The sequence below is a fragment of the Marmota flaviventris genome, chromosome 16, assembly GCF_047511675.1.
Source record: "Marmota flaviventris isolate mMarFla1 chromosome 16, mMarFla1.hap1, whole genome shotgun sequence".
Taxonomy (NCBI): Eukaryota; Metazoa; Chordata; class Mammalia; order Rodentia; family Sciuridae; genus Marmota; species Marmota flaviventris.
The window spans coordinates 63595164-63602364 of NC_092513.1; the positions used below are offsets into that span (position 1 = coordinate 63595164).

Sequence of the window (7201 nt, forward strand, 5' to 3'; positions counted from 1 at the left end):
GCTCTGGCATCTCCTTGGGGCCTGCCGCCCGCGCGCTCTGAGGTGAGTGAGCGGCGGGAGGAGTCCAGCGGTCCGCGCCAGCACCCGTCTGCTCTGCCTGCCAGGGACACTTGAGAGGCGGGGACACTTGAGAGGGGGGGACACGCGGTGGCGCAGCCTTCCGCGGCCGGCCGTGACCTTGGCGAGCCACTTCCCGGGCGCCCAGGTGTCTACGCGGTGCCAGCCCGGCCGAGGGGACCTTGTGGCACCCACCTGCTTCAAGCCGCGCCGGCTGCGGTCTTGGAGCGTGTTGCTGGCTGGAAGTTCCTGGAGGCCTTTGGCTCCTCCAAGCTCTGTGCTCCTGCGCCTATCTGTGTCCCTGTGCCGCCTGCGGCAGGTGCAGGAGCTGGGCGCTCCTTCTGGGGGCGGGCAGAACATTTCCACTGCTGGTCCAAGGACACGGGATTTGGAAATCCTGGATGATTACCTTTGTAAGAAGCTGGGAATAATTTCTTTAAATTTCATCTCTTAGTTTTCCATCTTGTTGCATTTCTGAGGCAAATGGAGAATCCGTGAACAACTTTAGTAATGAAGAGTTCCACTGCCACTTCCTTAACGAAGGCTTTACTGTCAAAGACATTCTGAACCCAAAAATTAATGAGTGTCTTCTTCAGATGATAAGAGTGCCTTTTATGTTGCAGACCTTGGAGACATTCTAAAGAAATATCTAAGATGGTTAAAAGCTCTTCCTCGTGTCACCCCCTTTCATGCAGTCAAATACAATGATAACAGAGCCATAGGGAAGATCTTACCTGCCATTGGGACAGGATTTGACTGTGCTAGCAAGACTGCACAGTGAGGATTACCTATGCAAATCCTTGTAAACAATCTTCTCAAATTAAATGTGCTGCCAGTATTGGAGCCCAAATGATGACTTTTGACTGTGAAGTCGAGTTGATGAAAGTAGCCAGGGTGCATCTAAAGGCAAAGTTGGTTTTGCAGATCAGCTCTGATGATTCCAAAGCAGTCTGTCACCTCAGTGTTAAATTTGGTGCCACACTCCAAAACCAGAAGACTTCTTTTGGAACTAGCTAAAGAATTAAATATTGGTGTCAGCTTTCACATGAGGAGTGGGTGCGCTGGTCCTGAGATCTTAGTTCAGGCCATCTCTGATGCCCACTGTGTCTTTGACATGGGAGCTGAGGTTGGTTTTAGCGTGTATATGCTTGATATTGGTAGAGGCTTTCCTGGATGTGAGGATGTGAAGCTTAAGTTTGAAGAGATTACCAGTGTGATCATCCGAGCACTGGACAAATACTTTCTGTTGGACTCTGGAGTTAGGATCATAGCTGAGCCAGGCAGTTATTATGTTGCTTCAGCTTTCACTCTTGCAGTTAATCTCATTGCCAAAAATCATGTTAAAGGAACAGATAGGCTCTGATGATGAATATGAGTCAAGTAAATAGACCTTTAAGTATTATGTGAATGATGGAGTATTCACAGATCATTTAATTGCATCCTTTATGATCATGCACGTATAAAGCCCCTGCTGCAGAAGAGACCTAAACCAGATGAGAAGTATTATTAATCCAGCATATGGGGACTGACATGTGATAGCCTTGAATGGATTATCCAGCACTGTGACCTGCCTGAAATGCATGTGGGCAATTAGATGTTTTTTTGAAAACATGGGCTCATACACTGTTGCTACTGCTTCTACTTTCAATGGATTCGAGAGGCCAACAATCTATTATGTGATGTCAGGACCAACATGACAATGCATGCAGCAAATCTAGAACCATTGCTTCCCACCCGAAGTTCAGGAGCACGACATCAGCACTCTGCCCGTGCCTTGTGCTCGGGAACTAACAGCATGAAATCTCATTTGGCAGCTGCAGCATGTGCCTCAACTTGTAGCCATATATGCCACTCTGTAGCTGTTAACTGCAAGGTTAGTTTAAGTCAAGGGATCTGGGGGGACCATGTTACTTAATTACTGCTACATTTGAAATGTCTTTGTAAGTGCAGGTTTGGCACAGATGCCAGCAACATGGAAGACTAGAAGGTGGGGTCACACTTATCTGTGTTCCTATGGAAACTATTTGAATATATGTTTTATATGGATTTTTATTCACTTTTCAAACAAGCTATTAAAGAGGGCCCTCTCAGCTTCCAGCAAGCATTTATAGCTTGTACAATGGCAAAATGGGCCAAAAGCTTAATGTTTTGACCTGTTTTGAACATATACATCATCTGAGAAAGAAGTTTGGGCAATTATCTGTTTCAGCCACAAACAAATTTAAACAAAATAGAGGGTGTTCAAAGAAAATCCATGTATCAGGTTTTTTTTCCCCTTAGACAACAAAATCAGAATCTCCAAATGTGTTAATAATAATAAAAGAGCTTTAATCAACCTGATAATCAATATGTTCTCATGTTCTGGATAAGTTTCCTCTAAGTCCTTTGTTATAGTTTGGATCTGGAATGTTCCCTTAAGGCTCATTTGTTAAAGACTTAGTCCCAACAAAGCAGTGTTCAGAGAAAGTGGTTGGATCATGATGTCTTTGACATCATTGGCTGATTATTCTACTAATAGATTCACAAATCGATGGCATTATTGGAATGAGTTGGAGACTATAGGGGGGTGGGGTCTAGTTGGAGTAAGTTTGGTCCAGGGAACACACACTGGAAGACTGTATCTTGTTCCCAGCAGCTTCTTTGCTGTCTGCTTTCTGGTTTCCATAATATGAGCAGTTCTCCTTCGTCACACACTCACCAAAGGCTCAGAAACAATGAAGCCAAGTACCATGGATTAAAACCTCTGAAATTATGAGATAAAATAAAACTTTTCTCCTGTTTTTCAATGTTTTTATTAGTGCCTTACAGTTATACATAACAGTGAGGTTTATTGTGACATGTTCATAAATGAATATGACATAGTTTGTTCTCCTTCAACCCACAGTACTTCCCCCTTCCCTTCCCTCCTTCCTCTTCCTGATCCCCTTCCTAGACTCTACTGGTCTTCTACTTATTTTTTAATTTATACATTAAAGTTATATATAAAATTGTGATAGATGCATAGATGAACATAGTATATTTTGGTCAACTTTCTTCTCCAGCTCTTCCCCTTTCCCTACCATCACTCCTCCAACCTCTACTGATCCCCTTTTATTTTTGTGAGATCATTAAAAACAAAACAAAACAAAACTTTTTTTTTCTTTCTAACTTCCTCACGTGAGAGAAAACATTTGACCTTTAACTTTCTGAATCTGATTTTCTTCTCTTAGCCTGACATTCTCCAGTTGCATTCATTTACCAGCATATGACAAAGCTTCATTTTTCTTTATGGATGAGTAAAACCAGTGTGTGTGTGTGTGTGTGTGTGTGTGTGAGTGTACATATACCACATTTCTTTATCCATTCATTTTTTAACAGCCACCTAGGCTGGCCATGAGAGAACATCTGTCATCTGTAGAATAAGTATTTACACTCACTCCAATACACATCAATCCAGGTGGGATTGTAGAACATTCATTCTTGAGCTATTTGGATCCTCCTGTGAGAGGGGCACCTAATGTAAGCCTCCCACTGGGTCCACCCCGCTTAGAGCCTGGGTCTGAATATGGAGTAGGAGTCCAGGGAACCTAGGAAGGAAGTGAGTCAGAGTGTCCTAGTACCAACATTCCCGCTTCTCTGTGCCCTCGGTTAACATTAACATTTTCTACTCCTTCCTAGGCAGGGATCCAGAGGTTTGCCTCCAAGAGTCCAAGACAACTGGGTACCATGAGGAAACTCTGGAGAAAAAATGCTGAGGGAAGAGTAGAAATGGGAAGAGTTGGTCATGTGGAAACTGAGTTCTTAAAGAGAGAAGATGCCAATGGGGTGAGTGGCACTTTTAAAATTTTGTCCTTTTTCTGTGTGTGTATACACACATGTGTGCACAAGCACACTACTGGCATGGAATCCAGGGCATTGCACGTCAGATCTCACATTAATATCACATGCTGTAAGCATTGGTATGTATTTGTCCCTATAATATGCTGATTTTAATTCTTTTGGCCAAATAACTAGGAGTGGGATATCTGGATTATAGGGTGAATTCATTTGTGCTCATTTGAGAAATCTCCATACTCATTTCCATAGTGGTGGTACTAATATGCAGTCCCACCAATAATGTATGTGTACCTTTCTTCCCACACCATTGCCAGCAATTATCATTAACTTAATGATTGCCATTGAGGTGAGATGAAATCTTAGTTTAGTTTTTTTTTTTTTTCTTTTTTTGGTACTGGGGATTGAACTTGGGGGCACTTGACCACTGAGCCACATCCCCAACCTATTTTGTATTTTATTTAGAGACAGGGTCTTACTGAATTACTTAGCACCTTGCTTTTGCTGAGGCTGCTTTGAACTTGCAATCCTCCTGTCTCAGCCTCCCAAGTCACTGGTTTTACAGGCGTGTGCCACTGCACCCGGCAGCTCTTAGTGTAGTTTGATTTTGCTAAAAATGTTGAACATTTTTTTCCATATGTTTTTTGTTCATTTGTATTTCTTCTTTAGAAAATATCTAATTAGATCTTTTTGCCCATCTTTTAGTGGGTTTTTAAAAAACATTTTAATTATTTATTGGTGTTAAGTGTTTTGAGGGTTTTTTTGTTTGTTTGTTTTTAGGTCTAAATGTTTTTATTTGAAACAAATAGTTGTACTAAGCAAGACATTACTTTCCCCACTCCAAACTAAAACATCACAATAGCTGCAAAATTCATTAGATAAGCACAACCTTCTCATCATGGTTGGGGTAACCTATTTATAAGCAGTTGTTCTTATGTAAAATATTACCCCAGACTACTAGCATCATACAAAATGGTCTTAATACTGTGTGGGGGCAGTATGTTCTGTAAGTACTGAAAGGTAGAAGAAGCACAAACACAACCCATTGTTTAAAAAAGCTAAATAATTCAAAGTAGAATTTTCAATCCTAACAGCCACCATGCTGTTTGGCTTCTTCCAAAAACTTGTCCAAACCCAAAGGATCTTCTTCCAACTGAACTGGTCTTCTCGGCTTCTCTAAGGTTTGAACCAGAAAACTTTTCAGGAACAAATCTGTTGGTCTTTATTCTGGTTTCTAGGTCATCACCAAACATGTTCTTGTCCAGATTTTTACTGAGCCTATAAATACTCTGGGCCATATCTTTACCACCTCTCCAGGCTTGATCATAAACATTGTAAATTTCATTCTCTGCACCTAGGAATCCACTGTGCATACCCTTGGATTGGTTGAAAAGCTTTTGGTCATACTGCACTTCATTAGAATTCCAAGGACTAGGTACACCAAGAGTAATAACTTCACTGATATTTCTATTCTCATTTCTCTGCAGCTTTGACCTCTTATCAGGAGCTGCCCTAAGAATATTCCAGTCATGCAGATTCTCTTGTCTATCATGACCGATTTCATCTCTCTCACGTTTGCCTCACTATCTTCTTTTTCCACATGGGTCTTGATCCTGCTCTCTTCTCTCTGGCTTTTGGGACCATTTTTTTAAGTTTCCCTTCATATTTCTCCTTTTTTTTTTTTTTTTGAGCCATCTTTTGCTACTTGTGCATCCATTTCCACAGCTTCATGAACCTTCCGTTCAGCAATGTTGAGCACTTTGGCCAGTTTGGCAAAATTCTCTGTTATGTTTACTGTCCAAAGTCCTCTTCCATCAGCAGCTAGACATTTATCCAATGAAATTTTATAATCCTTTGCATTTTTCCAGTTGGAAGCACAAGGAGGAATCTGCCACTCTTGTTGTTCCTTCACAGTAACCTTTTGACTAGGAGAATGCATGACAGGTGTAGGAAGAATGCAAGACAGGTGTAGGGAATTTTCTTATTATCCTTGAATCTTGAAGGTACCATTGGATCATTCTGCATTTCTATCATTCAAATAACCATCTGTTTAGCTCCAGAGTTGAAAGCTACTCCCTGCTGAGATGGTGTGTAGGGGATGTACTGAGCAGGAGCCAGTTTATCAGCTGCTGGTACTGGCATGGCTGCGGCAAACTTTTTGCTTACTGATTACTCTAAGGCTACCCTTGACTTTTCTGTTATCTCTTTAATAGCTTCTTCAGCAGGTCTTTTCTGGATCATCTATATTCATAACCTCCTTTGGAACCAGGTCAGTGAATTTGCTATAAATGACCTTGTCTTTTGACTGTCATTTTTGAGCAATTGCATCATATTTAATTTTTCCTCAGGATCCACCTGAATGGTCAGTGCATTTAACATTTTTTTTCCCCTTTGGTCTCATATCCAATGGATACTGCACCACATGGATCTCAGGAAAAGATCTTCCATTTCCAAAATTCTCTAACAACTGAGATATCCCTCCTTTTCTGTACCTGTATTGGGGTGGGGATTCTCTTTGGGAGGAGACCAGTGAAGTCTGCCATGACCTTTAAGATCTTGGTTTTTCTTAAGCCTCAAGCTGCCCTTGAGACAGCTGAGTAGGTGCCCATAAAAAGCTGAGCTTTGGGCAGGAGGGAGTGCCCTCTAACCCACCCGATGCTTCAGGGAAAAACACAGGACACTCCAGCAGTGGGCCAAGCCATGGCTCTTGGCCACAAAGACCCTCAGGGAAGACCCCAGCTTCAGTGAGGCCTAGTTCCCACAGCGGGCAGCTGGAAGATGTAGCCATGATTTCAGCCCACATCGTTTGGAGTTCCAGACCAGTTCACCACCTGGGGTGTGTGGACAAAGATAAAGAAAAATGTGGTTACTCAAAGACCCTTCCCCATATGCAGGACCCGAATCCTTTTCAGTTTTTATATACTCTGGATATTAACCCCCAACCGATGTGATTCTGCAATCTGTATAAGGGGGAAAAATGGGAGTTCATAACCCACTTGAATCAAATGTATGAAATATGATATGTCAAGAGCTATGTAATGTTTTGAACAACTAATAATAAAAAAATAAAGAAAATTTAAAAAAGGGTGACTGGCAAAGATTTTCTCCCATTCTGTAGACTCTTTCTTTACACTCTTAATGAATTCCTTTGCTGAGCCATGGTGTGGTCTGCTGCTGGAGTCTCATGTATTCTTCGCTGAAACATCCAGTGGGTTAGAGGGCGCTCCCTTTGCTGTGCAGAAGCTTTTTAATTCAATGACATTGCACATTGATACTTGTTTTTCTCTCTTGAGCTTTAGGAGTCTTATTAAGGATATTGAACCCATATTGC

The 7201-nt window shown here is 41.8% G+C and overlaps 2 pseudogenes; one reads left to right on the forward strand and one right to left on the reverse strand.

Annotated features, from left to right (window-relative positions):
- Positions 1-458: 458 nt before the first annotated feature.
- LOC114106269 (ornithine decarboxylase-like) lies at positions 459-4656 on the forward strand (annotated as a pseudogene).
- Positions 4657-4957: 301 nt separating this feature from the next.
- Positions 4958-6673, reverse strand: LOC114106268 (SNW domain-containing protein 1 pseudogene; annotated as a pseudogene).
- Positions 6674-7201: the final 528 nt, after the last annotated feature.